This window comes from Eptesicus fuscus, chromosome 5, assembly GCF_027574615.1.
Source record: "Eptesicus fuscus isolate TK198812 chromosome 5, DD_ASM_mEF_20220401, whole genome shotgun sequence".
NCBI classification, from domain to species: Eukaryota; Metazoa; Chordata; class Mammalia; order Chiroptera; family Vespertilionidae; genus Eptesicus; species Eptesicus fuscus.
In genome coordinates this window covers 98,272,735-98,293,829 of record NC_072477.1, presented here as the reverse complement: position 1 = coordinate 98,293,829, position 21,095 = coordinate 98,272,735, and the positions used below count along the sequence as shown (strand labels likewise).

Here is a 21,095-nt window from a genome sequence, read left to right as displayed (position 1 = left end):
AGCATATACTGTATTCATGGATTGGAAGAATTACCATCATTAAAATGTCCATACAACCCAAAACAATGCAATCCCTATTAAAAGAACAATGGCATATTTCACAGATCCAGAATAAATATTTCAGAAATGTATATGGAACCAAAAAAGCCCCCAACTAGCCTCAGCAAACTTGAGAAAGAAGAAGAAAGTTGGAGGAATCAAAATACCAAATATCAAATATACTACAAAGCCATAGTAATAAAAACAGCCTGGTACTGGCACAAGGACAGGCATGTAGACCAATAGAACAAACAGAGACCCCAGAAATTGACCCATGCCATTATGGTCAATTAACATTTGACAAAGGAAGTAAGAGCATATAATGGAGTAATGATAGTAATGATAATCTTTTCAATAAGTGGAGTTGGGAAAATGGGACAGGTACATGAAAAAAAAAAAAAAACAAAAATGAAACTAGACCACCAACTTACATCAGACACAAGAATAAGCTCAAGCCTGGCCAGTGTGGTTCAAGTGGTTGAGCATCAACCTGTGAACCAAGAAATTGCTGGCTGATCCTCAGTAGGGGGCGTGCAGGAGGCAGCAGATGAATGCTGCTCTCTCATCAGCGTTTCTTTCTATTCCTCTCCTTTCCTCTCTCTAAAAAATCAATAAGAACATATTGAGAAAAAAAGAATAAGCTCAAAATGGATGAAAGACTTAAATGTAAGTCAACCATAAAAATTCTAAAAGAAAACAAAGGCAGTAAAATCTTAGACATCTTGTATAGCTGCATTTCCCCCAATACATCTCCTAGGGCAAGAGAAACAGGAAAAAAATAAACAAATTGGATTACATCAAACTAAAAAGCTTCTGCACAGCAAAAGAAACCATCAACAAAATGAAAAGGGAATCCACTGCATGGGGAAACATATTTACCGATGACATATTTGCTAAGTGCTTAATTTTCAAAATATATAAACAACTCATCCAACTCAACACCAGGAAGATAAACAATCCAATTAAAAAATGGGCAAAGGACCTGAATAGACATTTCTCCAAAGAGGAAATACAGGTGGCCAATAGATACATGAAAAAGTGCTCAATGTTACTAATGATCGGAGAAATGCAAATCAAAACTACAGTGAAGTATCACCTCACACCTGCCAGAATGGCTACCATCAATAAATCAACAACAGCAAGTGCTAGCAAGGATGAGAAAAAAAGAGAGCCCTTGTACGATGTTGGTGGGAATACAGACTGGTGCAGCCATTGTTGAAAACAGTATGGAGTTTCCTCAAAAAATTAAGTATGGAACTGCTGTTTGACCCAACAATCCCACTTCTGGGAATATATCCTAAGAATCTCGAAACACCAATCAGAAAGAACATATGCAGCCCTATGTTCATAGCAGCACTATTTACAAGATCTGGAAGCAGCCCATGGGAAGAGATTAATTAAAGAATTTATATCCATATATGCATAGCCCATGAACACAGAAAATAGTGTGGGAAAGCTTGGTGTGGGGTGGGGGCTGGGTGGAGGATACAAAGTTGGGGAAAATTGGGACTTCTATAATATTATCAACAATAAATTTAACAAAAAGCTTAGTATAGGCATGAGTTAATATTATTGACTGTGAGTGCAATGTTATTGAATCAACAACTTATATTAAAGTGCCTTTAAAATGCACATAAAACAAAGTTATGTTTAGGTAGTAGATGAAATTGTTGTGGCCAAAGGCTCACAGGAGCCTAACTGTATTTCCTCTAAGAGCAATGGTTTGGTTTTCATAGATTCAGTGTTCATGGTGGCTTTATAGAGCTTAATTATTTTGAATAATGAAAATGGTATATAATTTTATCTTTATTGTTAAACATTTTTACTCAGTTTAAGTAGCAATTACAGCAATGACTGGTGTTTCACATTCGACAGAATGAACTTCCAAAAGCTTTCCTTTATGGATTATGTGAAAACAATCAAACAATTACTGGAATTAACTGATTTTTCTACTTGATATATCTCCTGACACTCATTTAAGTGTGAATTTCTTTTGCTAATAGAGCCAACAAAATATCAGCTGTCACTTAACTTTGACTGTTTAAATAAGATAATTTGTAATCATAGCTGACTATGAAATGTAAAGAATCATCTTTTTAAATTTTTATTGTTGACACTAGTACCGATGTCCTCATTGTCCCTCCCTTTTCCCACCTCTACCAAGCCCACCCCCGCCCTCGTTCCCTCTGGCCATCACCATACTATGTCAGTGGGTTAAACATATGTATTTAAAGAACAGTCATTTGACCTAATTGGAAAGTCATGCTTTATAGAGTAATATTTAAAACATCTTCTCCATATGCTTTTCTTAATCGGTGTAATCAAGTTAGGCATAAGCAGGGGCAGCAGCATTGAATATTTCTTCAACCTTCATCCAAGACTAAAGGATTCAGTTGTCCCTAGCTACTGCTGAATCCTCCTCTTTCTGTAAGTGGCTTGGATGCTATATTTGAGGATGAAGTTATAGTTACAGCCCATCAGATACAGTCCATGCAGAGATGGGCTACTGCTCAGGGCCTTTCGGATTTAACCACATGTTAAATGGCGCTAGGTTCACTGCACATGCATCTCACACTGCTCAATGAGATTATGACAGAACCTGAAAGTAAAAGTCCTGGCTTATTATAATACTACTTTTAAAAAATCACTAGAAAATGGAAAATCCAGGACAAATAATAAATTGGTTGAGACAGTGGGCATAATTTGGTACTGTCTTAGGCAAACTGTTACACATAGATACTTTGCCAGACACTTTTTAAAAAAATCTCCTAATCCCAAAGCCTTATTATTTTCCCTCAAAAAGACTGTGCCCTCAATATGATTCACTTGTCTATGACTGTTTAGTAATTTCCACAGCATTTATTTCCACATCTTTTTATGTACATGAAAAAGAATGTGAAACATCCTTCTTAGTCAGTTTTTATTCATTGTGGCCTGTTTTTCTATAACCTTTTCTATTTATCTTAAAACTTTTATTAAAATTTGCATGCCTTTATTATTTTTTTCTGAATATGTCTTTTATCAGATATATAATTTGCAAATATTATCTCCAATTTGTTAGCTTGACTTTTTCTTTTTTGTTTTTTTTTTTTTTTTAATTCATGAGGGTGACATTAGTTAACAAAATTGTACAAGTTTCAGGTGCACAATTACACATCATCTGTAAACTGCATTGTGTGTTCACCATACCAAGTCATGTCTACTTCCATCACCATTTATCGTCCCATACACCCCTCCACTTTTCCCCACCCCTCTCCCCGCAGCAGTCACCACACTGTTGTCAGTGTCCATGAGTTTTTTATTTTTTCTTTGCTTTTTGCTCAATCCCTCCAACCCCCCAGCCCCACAACCTCCCAACCCTCTCACCCCCACAGCTCTCAGCCTGCTCTCTATGAGTCTGTCTCTATCTTGCTTGTCAGTTCATTTTGTTTCCACATGAGTGCAATCATATGGTACTCATCTTTCTCTGACTCACTTATTTCACTTAGCATAATGTTCTTTGGGTTTATCTATGCTGTCACAAAAGGTAAGATTTCCTTCTTTTTTATAGCTGAGTAGTATTCCATTGTTTAAATGTACCATAGCTTTTTTTATCCACTCATCTACTGACGGGCACTTAGGCTGCTTCCAAATTTTAGCTATTGTAAATAACTCTGCAATGAACAAAGGGGTGCATATATTCTTTTGAATGAGTGTTTTGGGTTTCTTCAGATAAATTCCCAGAAGTGGAATCACTGGGTCATAAGGCAGTTCTATTTTTAATTTTTTGAGGTGACTCCTTACTGCTTTTCACAGTGACTGCACCAGTCTGTATTCACAACAATAGTGCACAAGGGTCCCCTTTCCCCCACATCCTCTCCAAACATTGATTTATTGATAATAGTTATTCTGACAGATGTGAGGTGATATCTATTGTGGTTTTAATTTGCATTTCTCTGATGATTAGTGATGTTTTCATATGTCTATTTGCCATCTGTATGCCCTCTGTGAAAACAATTCTATTCAGGTCCTTTGCCCATTTTTTATTTGAATTGTTTGCTTTTTTTGGTGTTGAGTTTTATAAATTACTAGAGGCTTGGTGCATGAAATTCATGCAGGGGGAGTGTGTCCCTCAGCCCAGCGTGCACCCTCTCCAATCTGTGACCCCTCGAGGAATGTCCGACTGCCCGTTTAGGCCCGATCCTACTGGGATCGGGCCTAAACGGGCAGTCGGACATCCCTCTCACAATCCAGGACTGCTGGCTCCCAACTGCTCGCCTGCCTGCCTTCCTGATTGCCCCTAACCACTCCCCTGCCAGCCTGACCACTCCCCTGCCAGCCTGATTGCCCTAACTTCCCTCCCTCCCCTACAGGCCTGGTCACCCCTAACTGCCCTCCCCTGCAGGCCAGGTTCCCCCCAACTACTCTCCCCTGCAGGCCTGGTCCCCCCAACTGCTCTCCCCTACAGGCCTGGGTCCCCCCCAACTGCCCTTCCCTGCAGGCCTGGTTGCCCCCAACTTCCCACCTCTGTCAGCCTGGTCACCCCTAACTGCCCTCCCCTGCTGGCCTGATCTCCCACAACTTCCCTCCCTTGTAGGCCTGGTCCCTCCCAACTGCCCTCCCCTGCTGGCCTTCCTGTGGTGGCCATCTTGTGTTCATATGGGGGCAGCCATCTTGTGTTGGAGTGACGGTCAATTTGCATATTACTCTTTTATTAGATAGGATAGAGGCCTGGTGCATGGGTGGGGGCCGGCTGGTTTGTCCTGAAGGGTGTCCCGGATTAGGATTGGGGTTCCCTTGGGGTGTGAGGCAGACTGGGTGAGGGGCCTGTGATGGTTTTCAGGCCAGCCACACCCCCCGGCGACCCAAGCGGAGGCCCTGGTATCTGGGATTTATTTATCTTCTATAATTGAAACTTTGTAGCCTTTTTTTTGTTTCTTTATTAAGGTACTAGAAGCCCATTGCACGAAGTTTTGTGCAATAGACTTTTCCTTCACCTGGCTGCCTGGCACCAGTTTTCCCCCAGCAGCAGTTTTTCTCTGGCCACACGCCCTTCAGAGTGCCTCTAGCCAGCAGCAGTTTTCCTCTGGCCACCCGCCGATCAGAGCGACTCCAGCCAGCATGATCGGCCACCATGTTTTGTTTCATGTTGTCCCAAAGTTCCCTTAGGCTCTCCTCCTACTTTTTAATTTTTTTTTTAGAAGCTGCTCTACTTGGTTATTTTTTCCCATCTTGTCTTCTAGCTCACTGATGCGGTCCTCTGCTTCTTCTAGTCTACTCTTGATGCTTTCTATTGAGTTCTTTACAGCAGCGATGTCATTTTTCATTTCTTCTTGGTTCTTTTCATTTCCTCTTGGTTCTTACTCATATTGTCGAATTTGTCATCCATTCTTTTCAGCCACCTTATGACCATTTCTCTGAATTCTTTGTCTGATAGGTTGCTTGCCTCTAATTCGTTTACTTCCTTTTCTGGTGATGTCTGTTTTTCCTTAATATGTGGGCTGTTTCTTTGTCTCCCCATGGTCTCTCTTCTCCGGATGTCTGGTTATGTAGTTCTCTCTCTCCTTATCCCCGGTGAAATCTGACCTTTCCGTGGTGGAGTGAAGAGCTCCTTTGAATCCGCATGTTTGTGCCAATTGAGGACTGGTGTTCTGGGGCTCCCAGCTGTTCAGTGGTTGCTGCAGTTGTGGATTTTCAGGCTTCTGATAAGATCCATTTTCCATTTCAAAATGGCGAGGTTTCCCCTTCTGAGCCCTTAGCTCCGGGAGGGATTCAGCCGCAGCCGAAGTGGGGGCTGCCCGGTCAGGGGAACCCCATCCAGCAGTCACCTACCTTCTCCTGGAGTTTAGCTCTCCCTTACCTTGCCAACAAACACTCCCTGTGCGACCCTCAGCTGCTCCTTCTTTTGCTCCGGGACAAGTCTCAGAACACGTCTGTCTATTCTGCCACCATATTCTTATTCTAAAACTTTGTAGCCTTGCGCGGAGGCCAGGGCTGGCCAGGAAGCTTGACTTCCTCCATTGCTGGGGAAACCCAAGCCTCCTGCTCGCTCCGTGGCTGCAGCCATCTTGGTTGGGTTAATTTGCATACTCACTCCTGATTGGCTTGTGGGCATAGCGGAGGTATGGTTAATTTGCATGTTTCTCTTTTCTTAGTGTAGATTTGTAAACGTTGAATAGTAACATCTTATCAGATGTATCAGCAAATATGTTCTTCCATTGAGTGGCTTGTCTTTTCATTTTGATGATGGTTTCGCTGTGCAAAAGCTTTTTAGTTTTATGTAATCTCATTTATTTATTTATTTTTTTGTTTCTCTTGTCCAAGTAGATATATCAGAAAAAATATCACTCTGAGGAATGTCTGAAATTTTACTGCCTATGTTTTCTTCTAGAAGTTTTATGGTTTCAAGTCTAACATTGAAGTCTTTATTTATTTTTTATTTTTTTAATATGTATTTTTATTGATTTTAGAGAGGATGGGAGAAGGAGCGAGAGAAACATCAATGATGAGAGAGAATCATTGATTGTCTGTCTCCTGCTTACCTCCTACTAGGGATCAAGCCCACAACCCAGGCATGTGCCCTTGACCAGAATTGAGCCCAGGACCATTTAGTCCACAGGCCGACACTCTATCCACTGATCCAAACCAATTAAGACTAACATTGAAGTCTTTCATTCATTTGGAGTTTATTCTTGTGGATGGTGTAAGAAGGTGGTTCAGTTTCATTTTTTTTTTTTTTTTTTGCATGTAACTGTCTAGTGTTCCTAGCACCATTTATTGAATAGACTGTCTTTACCCCATTGTGTTTTTACCTTCTTTGTCAAGTATTAATTCTCTATAAAGGTATGGGTTTATTCCTGGGCTGTCCATTCTTTTCATTGATCTATATGTCTGTTTTTATGCCAGTGCCATGATGTTTTGATTACTATGGCCTTGTAGTATAGTTTGATATAAGGTTGATGTAAGATAGTGAAATTCCTCCCACTTTGTTCTTTTTTTTCAAGATTGCTGTAGCAATGTGGGGTCTTTTGTTGTTCCATACAAATTTTTGGAATATTTGTTCTAATTCTATGAACTATGCCATTGGGGTATCTTGATAGCATGCCTTTGTTTTTAAAGACATATAATTCACATATGGAATTATTCTCCATTAAATTAGTTCTTTTGTTATCTTAATAAAAAGATTATATAGTAATTAAAAATGAAATTTTGGAATGAAAGAAAAGTAGTTTTACATATATTTGATAAAAATTGATTATTTGAATATGATTATAATAATACTTTATATTTTATTACAGGATTAATTAAAAGAATTTACCACATATCTTATGACTTTTTACTGGAGCCTTGAGAGATAGGTAAGTGACAAGCATTTTTTGAAGAAATATTTCTGAAAGTAATTTGATCTAACAGTTTCCTGACAAAGTGAACAATGGAGCATATCTTTAGAGATTTACCTTTTTTCTTCTCAATGAAACATTAATAGAAATGTCATGTTTACGTTAATCATAATGTAACATTTCCCTATCATACAATAAATCATATTTTCCAAGGAGCTGCATTTTTTAATATATTTTATTGATTTTTTACAGAGAGCAAGGGAGAGGGATAGAGAGTTAGAAACATTGATGGGAGAGAACCATTGATCAGCTGCCTCCTGCACACCTCCTGGGGATGTGCCCGCAACCAAAGTACATGCCCTTGACCGACCGGAATTGAACCTGGGACCCTTCAGTCCACAGGCCAGTGCTCTATTCACCAAGCCAAACTGGTTAGGGCAAGTCTGTATTTTTATAATAATTATAATTAGGACATTGTTAATAAGACACACAAGTTTAGCATGTTCTAAAACGTAAAGCACTAAAAACATGTCATTAAATACAGTGTGGTACCATGGATTGGATCTTAGAACTGATAAAAGATATCCATGAGGAAAATCCAAATAAAGTCTGTAGCTTAGTTAATAGTAATGTACTAATGTTAGTTTCTTAGTTTTGACAAAGCCATGGTTATGTAAGATGTTAATGGTAGGTGAAACTGGGTGAAGGGTATATAAGTTCTTTATAATATTTTTGCACCTTTTCTGTAAATCTAAAATTATTCCAAAACAAAAATTTAATTAAAGCAGAAAAATATCAAGGTTTATTGATTTGAAATTATAAGTGACTTTTCTATGTAGTAGTTTGAAAAATCAAAATTATTATCTTTTTAAAAATCCAAACTTCATGAATAGAGATATAGGGAAATATGCAACCATAGATTTCATAAGAGGTGTAGGACTTTATTTTTTGGACAGTGGTATGGGTGCTCATGAACACATTCTTGTACTTGGCTACAACTTTGGTCTGAGTCCTTCTAGGTACTTGTGTGTTCTTCAGTAGTTTAGTACAGCACTTTCTGTTATCACAAGCAGGTCCTTTAAATGGTTTCCAGAACACTGTTTTCTTTTCTTTTTTTTACTGTTAGTGACAAAAGGACTAGTGATGTGACTCAGTGGTTTGTAGTTGAGACTCTCTTAGTGTAGTTTGGTTCAGTCACACTTATTTGAGCTTGAAGATCAAGTACTAGATACAGATGACCTGTTGTTGTTAAAGATCATGAATAAAGATGAGTATAACTCTTAAATAACCATTTCCATAATTGCACTAAAATAATTTATTCCTATCAGATAATAGAAATGATCAGTTTCCAAAATGAACTCTAGTAGTATAACTCTTTTAAATTTCTATAAATATTAAAAGAGTATAAGAAGGGAACTCTGAAACTCTTATATAACTTTTCATTAATAAAAGTAAAGTAGCCATGCTTTCCTTATAAATGGTTTCCTGCTTCTATTGCCAACTTTAATGATTTTAGTTAAACTTAACTTTCATACAGGGAAATAGAAATACACTATACTTAGACATTTACAACAAAAGACCTGGTCCTGAATGACTCTTACAGAATAATTGTTAGGCTTGGAAAGTTCTGTTTTTGCTTGATATTTATTCAGAATTGTTGTTATCAATCTCATGTTAATAGAATTCACACCTTTACTTCTTAGTTGTGTAACATAACTGTGCCAACCTTGGTAAAGAAGTTTAGAAAAATGGAGGAGAGTTTTTTTTTTCAGGGGAGTTTAAATGTTATTGATTATATACCAGTTTATACAACTAAAAAAAAAAACACACTTTTTATCATTCTTCTATGCTAGAAGAGTGTTAAAAGTGTTGCTTTTAGAGACGTGCTTTATTATTCAGCTGACTGTCACTTTGTGATAATCTAAAGTATAAATGAGAATAGCTAAAATGTGTTGAGCACTTTCTATGTACCAGGCACTTTATTTACAACTAGAGTCCTGATGCACGAATTCGTGCATGGGTGCGGTTCCTCGGCCTGGCCGGAGATCAGGACTGATCGAGCCGTCTTTCCCAGTCCTGTTTGGGACAATGGGGGTCGACTGGCTGGGGAAGGACCGCGGGAGGTTGGCCAACCAGGGAGGAACCGCACGAGGGCTCTAGGGCATGTCCAGCCCGTCTCACCCAGTCCCCATCGGCCGGACCCCAGTAGCAAGCTAACCTTCCAGTTGGAGCATCTGTCCCCTGGTGGTCAATGCATGTCATAGCGACTGGTCAAGTGGTCAACTAAACAGTCGACCTATCAGTCAGACACTTAGCATATTAGGCTTTCATATATATATAGACTAGAGGCCCAGCGCACGAAATTGTGCACAGGTAGGGTCCCTAGGCCTAGCCTATGATCAGGGCCATCTTCTGCCCGCTTGCCAGCCCCCAGTTCGCCCTGCAGCCACCCACCCAGTTCCCCGTTATTCCCATTTGGCATGCTGCAATTGGAGCCTGTGGGCTGGGGGGAGGGACCAAGAGGTTGGCCATTCCACCCACTCACCAGTCCCCAGTCCCGCCCCCCACCACCACCCACCCGGTTCCTCATGGTTCCCTGTTCGCCATGCTGTGATCAGAGCCTGCAGGCTGGAGGGAGGGACCAAGAGATGGTCAATTCACCTTATAGCGACTGGTCGAGCGGTCGTTCCGGCTGTTCCGCCGTTATGTTCACTGGGCTTTTATTATATAGGATGATCTCATTTAATCTTCACAAATACCTATGAGATAGTTTAGAATTCCCTGTATAGATGAGGCTGAGAGACTAACAGATGTCTTCAGGCTAACCCTGAGGGTATGGGGCAGAAAGAACAAGTGCCCCTGGTGGCTGTACCTACAGTTTGGTTCATAATATTACCAGCTTCCAGGAAATTCTGAATCCTTGAACGCATGGTAAACTTCAGATACTTTAGTTCTTCTGGATAAAAGGATGTCTGATCACATTGGGTAACTGAGATTAAATTTTCCCATGGGTTAACTAGTCTGGAGTACAATCTCCATTTCTCTATTTCAACCTTGATCTGGCTCATTCTGCAGTTCCCTAATATGTTAGTTGTTCTCTGTCACCTGACTAATTGCTGAATACTCACTTACTGTGTGCTTCATTGATCATGTGCCAAGAACTTTTGGCAGCTCTGGAGAATATGATCTCAGTGTGTCTCCTGGTCACAGTGTTGAGCCACTAGAAGTTGTTAGTTGGGGTGAGTACTTGGATCCAGAAGTTAGGACACATGCCAGAGTTTAGGGATGGAACAATTGAGCAGCTGACACATAAAATGCGGCTATCCAGACTCAGTCAATAGGCAGGAGTCAGAAATAGAATAGGCACATGACTTTGAAAGGTGGTTTTTGAAGATTATGATGACTGGCTATGGACTTTATAATGTGTAGATATAAAATAATTTCAACTGCCTTTTGAGTAAGGATAAGTTAGCAACTTATTCATTATAGTGCTTATTACGCTGAACAGAAATCTCTAACTTCCCCATCTATCTATGCCTTTCTGTAGTTCTAAATCTCTAGTCCCTCTTATACTTGAAAACATAAGATACATATAAAATTTCCCTTTCTGTTTCCTCTTTTTCATGTTTTCCAAAAGTTGGCATTCTTCAGGGCCCAGTCCTTGGCCACCTTCTACATTTATTCTCTATGTGATCTCATGTGATCCTTTGCTTTAAATGCCACCTGTCCTCCCAAACTTATTTCTTTGCCTTGATCTCTCCCATGTATTCAAGGCTCATATCTATGTCTGCTTAGCAACATCTCCTTTTGAAAGTCTAATAAACATTTCAAACTTAGCATGTTTGGAATAGAACTCTTGAAATCCCCTCCCAAATCCTGTTTCTGCCTCCTCTTCCTTCATCTTGGTAAATGATCCACCCAGTTGCTCAGGCCAAAAGCTAGATCTTTGACTTTTCTCTTTTCTTCTTAATCTACATCCAGCCCATCAGTAAGGCTTAAATGTCCTTTTTTCAAAATATGTCCAAAATCCCCCTTTACTGCTGCCACCCCGCTACTACTACTTGAATATCCTGTATAATAAAAGGCTAATATGCAAATCAACTGAACAGCCAAATGACCAGTCACCATGATGCGCACTGACCACCAAGGGGCAGGCGCTCAACGCAGGAGCTGACCCCTGGTGATCAGTGTGCTCCCACAGGGGGAGCGCTCAGCCAGAATCCAGGCTTATGGCAGGTGAGCACAGCAGCGGTGGCTGGAGCCTCTCCCACCTCCGCGGCAGTGCTAAGGATGTCTGACTGCTGGACATCCCCTAAGGGCTCCCAGACTGTGAGAGGGTGCAGGCCAGGCTGAGGGATGCCCTCCTCTCCCCCAAGTGCAAGAATTTCATGCACTGGGCCTCTAGTAACTTATAATCACCATTATATGTTCCTAGATGATAGTAATAACTGGCTCTCCTTATCTCCTCCCTGAACCTCTCCAATCAGTTTTCCATGTAGGAACAAAAGTGTTTTGTGTGGGGTTTTTTTTTTTTTTTTTTTTTTTTTTTTTTTAATGTTAAGCAGTTGCTGTCATTGCCCTGTTCAGAACCCTTTAGTGGCTATCCATCACATCAGTATAAAACCCCAAGTCTCACCATGTTTTACCAGACCCTACATGCTCTCCTTGCTGACTTACATTCTACCATTCTGTCTTACTCACTGATCTAGCCACAAGTGCCTTCTTGCTTTTCTTTAAATTCTCCAAGTCCATTTGGAATCACATAAATCGCTCCTACTCCCCTACTCTACACCATCATTCTAAACAGTTCAGCCTCTAGCCTTTTACAAGTGGAGGTAGATTTAAAGAGAAGAAAAGTACATATGCAAAGCTTTTTAGCACAGAGACCCTAGTAGGAGAGGTCATGCTATAAATGTTATGGTTTTATTATTCCAAGTTTCTCTCATGTGAATTGGTTTCAAGTGTAAGAGGGTCTGAAGATTTAGTGCTATAGAAAGACATAGCTAGATCAGTGGAGAGAAGTGACAGAGAGAGATTTCTGCTCAGTTTAATGAGCACTATAATGAATACATTGGTAACAGTCATATCAGCATGAAAATAGGCTGAGCTGCTTCATAGGACAGTGCCTTCTTGCTTTTCTTTGGGGTATAAAAATTGGGGTGGTCCCCTCGTGAGATGTGGTGGAGGAAAACTATTATTCTGAAGTGGAGGAGGGGACAGTTGATTTCTAAGATCTTCCCAATGGTGAGATGATATCTTTTAGAATATTTTTTTTCAGAGTAATTATTTTTAATTTCTTCTCAGATTAATCTGCTGGTATTTATATTGGAAACATTTACCAATTTCACCAATGAAGTATGAAGCACTTATAGGTGAAGTTTCCAATATTTGAGATGAAAGAAGAGCTAATATCAAGTTTGATTTCCAGTCAGATTGGCCAAGTCCTCATCTAAGGAATTGATTACTTTGAGACATTTTGTTCTCTCATTTTTAATATAAAACTTATTTTGATTGATTTCAGGTCTAAAATAAGCAATATGTACATACTAGACAAGTTCCCTAGTAGATTTTAGTTGTTAATCAAAATTTTCCTGAGTTGTAGAGGTAAGGAATATGATATTTGGAAATAGCCTTTGGTCAGATTTTGCTAGCAATGGAAACTTCACCTCATCCTTGGCCTTAAACCAGAAGCACTTTGAGAAGTAGTGACTATGTTTGGATGTTTCATTGAGGGTGAAATAGTCATTTCCTTATCTTATCTTAGAAAGGCAAAAATAATGATTTAAGTAATAGAGAACTTAAAGTTATAAATGCTTTCAGTTGGACCTGAATAAGGCTATTCATGCAAATTCAAGTTTCCTGTAACCATTGAACTGTGGCACTTGGAATTAATGATATAGTAAAGAATGGTTTTCAGGGTCTCTGTAATACTAAAGTATTTTATATTTTACTAGAGACCCGGTGCATGAAATTTGTGCATGGGGGGTCGCCTCAGCCCAGCCTGCACCCTCTCCAATCCGGGACCCCTCAGGGGATGTCTGACTGCTGGACATCCCTCTCACAATCCAGGACCACTGGCTCCTAACTGCTCACCTGCCTGCCTGCCTGATCACCCCTAACTGCCCCCGCTGCCAGCCTGATCACTCCTAACCACCTCTGCCTGCTGGCCTGATTGCCCCTAACTGAGCCCCTGCTGGCCTGTTTGCACTCTACTTCCCCCGCCTCTTGCCGGCCTCCAATTGCTCTCCCCCACCAGCCTGGTTGCCCCTAACTGCTCCCTGTCCACCCGCTGGCCTGATCGCCCCTCACTGCTCCCCCTGCCGGCCTGGTCGCCCCATGCAGCCTGCTGTTTGGTCGTTACTGTTACTGTTACTGTGATGGCGTCCCGGACAATTTGCATATTCCTCTATTATTAGTATAGACTAGAGTCCCGGTGCATGAAATTCGTGCATTGGTGTTTGTGTGTGGGGTGTCCCTCAGCCCAGCCTGCACCATCTCCAATCTGGGATCCCTCTCACAATCCAGGACTGCTGGCTCCCAACCACTCGCCTGCCTGCCTGCCTGATTGCCTCTAACTGCTTCTGCCTGCCAGCCTGATCACCCCCTAACCACTCCCCTGCCAGCCTGATCGACGCCTAACTGCTCCCCTGCCGGCCTGGTCACCACTAACTGCCCTCCCCTGCTGGCCCGATTGCCCCTAACTGCCCTCCCCTGCCAGCCTGATTGCCCCCAACTGCCCTCCCCTGCAGGCCTGGTCACCCCTAACTGCTCTCCCCTGCTGGCCTGGTCCCCCCCCTCAACTCTCCTCCCCTGCAGGCCTGGTCCCCCCCACAACTGCCCTCCCCTGCCAGACTGGTTGCCCACAACTGTCCTCCCCTGCTGGCCATCTTATGGTGGCCATCTTTTGTCCACATGGGGATGGCCATCTTTGACCACATGGGGACGGCCATCTTGTGTGTTGGAGTGATGGTCAGTTTGCATATTACATTTTTATTAGATAGGATTGCTTTGGTAGTTAGTACTAAAGGATGACTTATATAAAAGTTGCATCCAGCCAGTCATTGCTTCTTGCAACACCAGGGCCTGCCCCAAACTAGCATATGCTTGGCACGATGTACGGAATCAGCATCCTGATGAATACACTGTTCCAACTTTTAAGGAAGGCCTGAACCCCTTAACATGTTTTCACCTTGAGTGTCTTCTTGTTTCTCTGTTGTCCCCTGGTTTCTGATTTTGCTGCCCCCTTTCCCATTATTTCTATCTCTGTCTTTTAGATTGACTCTTTTTTTTCCTGGCCACTATTTAGATTTCACTTAAACAAAACTGCTATTCTAACCAAAACAAACAATTTGGATTATTTCCTGTATTGATATTCCTGTCTTGACTTGAGCCAGGGATCCTCCTAGGAGGTGAGATAGACAGTCATACCTTCTTGGTTCTAAAGATAACAGAAACATTACATAACTATCATGGTTCTTGATGTCTTGTACCTAGGCAATTGAGGATAATTTTTGATTTTCTGCTTTAGCAGAAAACTAACATATCCACAATCCTTTTAAAGCCAACAGCCAGGGGGAAAGCAGTCGTCAAATGTAGTGCACTTGTCTTTTTTTTTTTTAATCCTCACCTGCAACCTAGATACATGCCCTGACCAGGAATTAAACCCACAACCTTTCTGTGCACAGGACAATGCCTAGCCAACTGAGCCACTCTGGCTGTGTTGGGCTCTTGTACACTTCTCTCTGCCAAACTCAGCTACTTAACAGCGGATCTGAGAACCAGGAATGAAGTGAAAGAGGTTTTTAAACTACATATATCTGATGTCTGAAAGTTCAGACCTTAAAGTGGTATATTAGGTTTACTTAGCGCCTCTATTTACTTGTTTTTCCTCTTAATGATAATAGCAAACACATAAATAACACTAAGTGTTCTAAGTGCATTATGTATTTTAGCTCATTTAATCTTCATGGCAACCTTGTGGGGGAAATACTATTATAATTCTGATTTAACAGATGAGGAAACTATGTCTTGGATAGGTTGCATCATTTCTCATAGTTACATAGTTTGTTTTGTTATAGCTGGGATTCAAATTTAGTTGTATAACTACCTGTTATTTTTGATCCTTTAATTCTTTAACTCATAATTCTAAGAAACCTGGTTAACTGATTTCTTATACCTCAAATTTCAGAGAATGTAATAACTCTGGATTCCCACTGCTTTACAAACTATAATGTACATATGAATCACCTGGATATCATGTTAAAATGTAGATTTTGATTAAATCTGTGGTACATTTCTTACAAATTCCAAGGTAATGCTGATGCTGTTGATCCATGGACCCCACAGCAAGAATTTCAATACATTCATATTCTGTGTTTGTTAGGAATAGGTCTGGGACTAGGAAGAGATGTGTGGGGCACCTAAGATGCTCCACTTACCTTTTCCTAGTGATACGGGAAATTTGGACTGGAACGCGTGGTGTTCCCCTGGGCAGGATGGTTTTCCCAGGCTTTTGTCCAGTGGAGTTGAAGAATGGAACCACAGATGAAAGGTGGTATAATAAAGGTGGACATTTTTTGAGAAACAAGCACAGACTCCCACTTGGGGAGGAGGAAAGAGTCCCACTGAGTCCCTTTTTCCTAAGGTTTTTAAAGGCTGCAGATCTTTGTGCTTTGATATCCCCTCTGATTGGTCACTATCCCCTTCTAATTTGGTCACTATAGCAACTCCAGAGTTCAAGTCTCACATGACATTTCCTCTGTCTTCTCCCTTATTGTTCTAGTCCCTCTGGGCTTTTTTTCCTCTTTCTTTGAATGAGAGATTTCCTTCCCTTTGTTCTGTAAATATGTACTTTTTGCTACTCCCAGTTCCCTTGTCTTATGGAAATGTACTCTTTTGCAACTCTGTAGCACTGTGTTTTTTCCATGGACTCCTTAATTTTTAAAATTTCCTAAACCTGCCTATTTCACCCCTAAAAATTCATTTTACTAGTCCAGTCCCTGGTTAAGAATTGTGTTTTTAAATAACATTCAGTGACTCGCAATTATGCTTACAACATAATTAAAAGGAAATTTAAAAAATGATATCTGCACTATTATCTCAATTTAAATGAAGTGTGTGTGTGTGTGTGTGTGTGTGTGTATGTATGTATGTATGTAAGTAAGTATCTGCTTATCAAAACTCTGAGGAGATATGGCAGATATTAACAGTTGTTATCCTCTGAGTGATAGGTTTATAGATGGTATATTTTTTATCTTTATATATTTGGCATGTTTCAGTTTTCAGTAATATGCCTGCATAATTTTCTAGACATAGTTTATTATTATTAACATTATTAAAACTTTTAGATAACGATACACTCAAACTTGATTTATTACAACAGAGCTTAGAGGAAACATTTGCTTTCTGCCACCTGCATACTTCTCTTCAACCTCCCCCATTATTTTTCTCAAAAAATGCATAAGCTATTTAAAGGTTTAGTGGGGGCTTTTCTTTAGGGTTTCAGAGCATCTGCCAACAAAGATAATAAAAGGCAAATATTTTTAAGAAAGGGGGTAACGAAATACTTTTTATGAATAATTATGGGTTAGATGTGGAAACATTCCATTTTCCAATATTTACTGGTATATATTTTGCATAAGCTTCTGGAGAGGCAAAATCTATGGTTGGTTTTTTATTTTATTTAATTCCTGTAAATATAAAATAAGTACCTTTTTTTTTTAACCTTGCCTTCTTTTAGTAAGGTTAACCTAGCAGGTTTTTAGGAGATCTGTTCTTCTTTCGACCTTTAAAGTTCAGCAACCTGAATTTAGAAGTGAAGTGCCTAACCCTCACTATGGAGCAGGGAAGGAAGTAATAAGGAGACAGAACAGAAGAGCCTGGTTCTTTTAAAACGTCACCTCCTGGAGAGGAGTTTGTTGGGAAGAGGAGGAATTCCTGGAATCAGTCTAGGGGTGCTCCTGAGCATCTGGTTTAATACCAAACTTTGCATACATAAAATGAAACCCCAAGAAGCTGGCAAGTACAACTTGATAAATGAAATAATACCAAGTCAGTGTAAGATTGAGCCCTAGAATAAAGGTTCCTCTATACAAACCCTAAGATAGCTTAAAACCAAGCCTTAAAAGAATCATATTAATTCACAAGTAGCTATCTTCCAGAAGAATTCCATCACTCTTTAAACAAATACAAAAAAATCCAGCACTCAGCAATATAAAGTTCACAGTGAATTGCATCCAATTAAACATTACTAGACAAAGAAGTAGGAGAAAAATACCATAACAGGAGACAACAGAAATAGACCCTGAAATGACAGGGATGATAGAATTAGCAGATAAGTACATTAAAACAACTATTGTAGATCTGGTCCACATATATATAAGCATAATGAGGAATGAAATAGAAAATATAAAAATGAAAAAAAATTGGAACATCCAGAGATAAAAAGTACAGTAACTTGAAATGAAAATTTTTCTAGATGGGATTAAGTGCAGATTAAATCTTTCAGGAGACAAGATCAGTGACCTTGAAAACATGGTAAGAATTTAACCAAAAGCATAGAGAGAAAAGAAATTGAAAAAGATGTACAGCAACTTGGTGTCCTATAGGCTAATAGCCATGGGTCTAACATAAGTGTAAGTTGAGTCTCAGATTTGGGGGGAGGGTGAAAGAGAAAAAATATTTAAATAAGTAATGGCTGAAATTTCCCCAAATTTGACGAAAACTATAAACCCACAGATCCAAGAAAGTTATACCCCAGATAAGACACACACACACACACACACACACACACACACACACACCTCAAAACACTATAAGAAAAATGCTTAAATTCAGTGATAAAGAAAAACTCTTACAATTAGGTAGAGAAAAATAAAGACATGACCTACAAATAAATAAAGTTAAGAATGGCAACAAACTTGTCATCAGAAACTGTGCATACCAAAATGCAATTTAATGGCATTTTTCAGGTGCTAAGAGAATTGTCAACCTTGGATTTTATATCCAATAAAACTTAAGAAAATAAAGGAGGGAGAAATAAGAACATTTTTAGACAAAAACTGATACAACTTATGACCAGAAGATCTACATTACAAGAAATATTAAAGGAAGTTCTTCAAGCAAAAGGGAAAAATAATACCACATGGAAATTTGGATTATACAAAGGAATAAAGAATGGTAGAAATGATTCATATGTGGATAAATATAAAACAGATTGTTTCTTCCTCTTTGACTTTCTTTAAAAGGTAACTGACTGTTTAAACCAGAAAATAATATCAGTGTCCATTTAGTAGGGTTTATAATATATGTGAAATTAAAATGTATGACAACAAAACTCACAGAATGGGGTGGGGAAAGGGAAGTATATGATGGTAGGGGTCTTCTACATGAAGTGATCTAATATTTTTGAAGGTGGATTATAGTAACAAAAAGCATCCACTAAAAAGGTTCTTGAAAAAGAGTTATAACTAATAATGAAATTGTTAAAAATAATCCAACAAAAGACAAGTTTTAACTGATGAATTTTATCAAATATTTAAAGGAGAAATAACTCAGAAAATAGAGGAAGAAGGAACACTTTTCAGTTCATTTTAGGAGACCAGGATTACACTAATACCAAAACTAGGTAAAGACATTATAAGAAAAGAAAACTGTGAACAAATATCTTTCATGAACATAGATGAAAAATTTAACCATTAGCAAATAAAATCCAGCAGTATATATAAAAAATGGGTTTATTCTAGGGATGCAAGGTTGGTTTAACATTGGAGAATCCACTAACATAAATTATCACTTTAACAGAAAAAAAAGTGGAGGGACTATATAATACTGTCAGTAGTTGCATAAAAAACATTGGACTAAATTCAATTTATGATAAAATCTCAAAACCAGAAACAGAAGGAACATAACCTGATAAAATTAATCTATAACTAATTTTTAGCTAAAATCTCATTTAATGTTAAAAGATAAAATGCCTTTTTCCCTAAGATAGGAAACAAATCAGGTATGACAACTCTCCTCCCTCTGTCTATCTATTATTGTAATGGAAGTCCCAGCCAGTGTAATAGGCAATAAGAAGTAACAAATGTCATATAGATTGGCAAGGCAGAAGTGGAAACTCTATTTGCAGACATGATCATGTCTAAAGAAAATGCTAATAAATCTCCAAAAAGCCATTAGCATTTGTAATTGGATTTATCAAGATTTCAGGATACAAGGTAAATACATAAAATCAACTGTATATGTATTTCCATTGATCTATATAATCTATATACTAGCAACGAAATTTAACATTTATATGGAAATAAAAGGCCCTAGAAAAGTAAAAAAAAAAAAATGACAAAAAAGACCAGTATTAGAAGGTTTTTACTACCTAACTTCAAGACTTCCTTTACATTTTAAAACTTTCTTATTAAAGTAATCAAGGTAGTGTTGGCCTAAGGAAGACCTATATTGATGGAACAGAATAGAGAATCCAGGATTTTTATGGCTTTGGGTCTAACATTTAAGTCTTAATAATCCATTTTGAGTTTATTTTTGTGTATAGTGTAAGAAAGTGGTCTAGTTCCTTTTTTTTTTTTCATATGTCTATCCAATTTTCCCAGCACTACTTATTGAACAGACTGTCTTTACCCCATTGTATGTTTTTCTCTCCTTTGTCAAATAGTAATTCATATAAAGGCATGGGTTTATTTGTGGGTTCTCTATATATCGTTTTTATGCTAGTACCATGCTGTTTTGATTGTTCTGGCCTTGTAGTATAGTTTAATATCAGGTAGCTTGATTCCTCCCACTTTGTTCTCCTTTCTCAAGATTGCTATCGCTTTTGTGGTTACATATAAATTTTTGGAATATTTGTTCTAGTTCTGTGAAACGTGCCATTGGTATCTCGATAGGAATTACATTGAATTTATAGATTGCTTTGGGTAGTACGGACATTTTAATTACGTTAATTTTTCCTATCCATGTACATGGTACATGCTTCCACTTGTTTGTGTCTTCTTCAGTTTCTTCAGTGTCTTATAATTTTCTGAGTACAGTAGGTCCTCAGGTTACGTCGGAGATCCGTTCCTACGGCTGCACAACATAACGCGATTTCTGCCTTAAGTCGGAACCCACCTGCATAAGCACCTACGTCATTCACATGGGGCACATACACAGCAGTAATGAAGTGGAACAGTAAAAAAAAATTAAAATAAAGATAACAATTCCTGACCTTTACTTGTGGTAAATAAATAATAGAAAACATAAAAGCATATATGTACATACGTCGAAATGACAGAACTTTTTTTTTTTATAAATAAATGGGAGATGGCGACGTAACCACGAAACGACGTACAACCAGTCCGACGTAACCCGAGGACTGCCTGTATAGGTCTTTTACATCCTTGGTTAAATTTATTCCTAAGTATTTTTTTTTTCTTGCTATTTTAAATGGGATTGTTTTCTTATTTTCCCTTTCTGATAATTCATTATTAGTGTGTAAAATGCCACTGATTCTGGATGTTTATTTTATATCCTGCTACTTTACTGAATTCATTTAAAAGTTCCAGTAGTTTTTTGTTGGTATCTTTAGGGCTCTCTATGTACATTCTCATGTCATCCTACCTTATAATAGAGAAACATGCAAATTGACCGCACCTCCGCTATGCCCACGATTGGGCCAGCGGGAGGCTGGGGGTCGGGACTCCGGGTGGCCTATCCGGCCGTTGAGAAGATCAAGATGGCGGCGCCCAG

At 39.0% G+C, this 21,095-nt stretch overlaps 1 protein-coding gene across 3 annotated transcripts in view; it reads left to right on the top strand.

Moving 5' to 3' along the window:
* The window catches only part of ZNF438 (zinc finger protein 438), a 174,956-nt gene that overhangs the window by 32,201 nt on the left and 121,660 nt on the right, over positions 1 to 21,095 (top strand). For all 3 annotated transcript variants that reach the window (XM_054716603.1, XM_054716602.1, XM_054716601.1), the window contains one exon: positions 7,317 to 7,376. The gene's annotated coding sequence lies outside the window, so the exon portion shown is untranslated. The remainder of the gene's footprint in view (positions 1 to 7,316; positions 7,377 to 21,095) is intronic.